Below are 634 nucleotides of genomic sequence, written 5' to 3' on the forward strand. Positions count from 1 at the left end.
GTTGTGGTATTGTGGTGTTGTGGTGGTGGTGGTGGTGTTGTTGTGGTGTTGTGGTGTTGTGGTGTTGTGGTGGTGGTGGTGGTGTTATTGTGGTGGTGGTGTTGTGGTGGTGGTGTTATTGTGGTGGTGTTGTTGTGGTGTTGTGGTGGTGGTGTTGTGGTGGTGGTGGTGTTGTGGTGGTGGTGTTGTTGTGGTGTTGTGGTGGTGGTGGTGGTGGTGTTGTTGTGGTGTTGTGGTGTTGTGGTGGTGGTGGTGTTGTGGTGGTGGTGTTGTGGTGGTGGTGTTGTTGTGGTGGTGGTGTTGTTGTGGTGGTGGTGTTGTTGTGGTGTTGTGGTGGTGGTGTTGTGGTGGTGGTGTTGTGGTGGTGGTGTTGTGGTGGTGGTGTTGTTGTGGTGTTGTGGTGGTGGTGTTGTGGTGGTGGTGTTGTGGTGGTGGTGTTGTGGTGGTGGTGTTTTTGTGGTGTTGTGGTGGTGGTGTTGTGGTGGTGGTGTTGTTGTGGTGTTGTGGTGGTGGTGTTGTGGTGGTGGTGTTGTTGTGGTGGTGTTGTGGTGGTGGTGTTGTTGTGGTGTTGTGGTGTTGTGGTGGTGGTGGTGGTGGTGTTGTTGTGGTGGTGTTGTTGTGGTGGTGGTGGTGT

The sequence above is a fragment of the Eucyclogobius newberryi genome, unplaced genomic scaffold (genome assembly GCF_026437365.1).
Source record: "Eucyclogobius newberryi isolate DKJ021-1_F unplaced genomic scaffold, fEucNew1.0.hap1 SCAF_17, whole genome shotgun sequence".
NCBI classification, from domain to species: domain Eukaryota; kingdom Metazoa; phylum Chordata; class Actinopteri; order Gobiiformes; family Gobiidae; genus Eucyclogobius; species Eucyclogobius newberryi.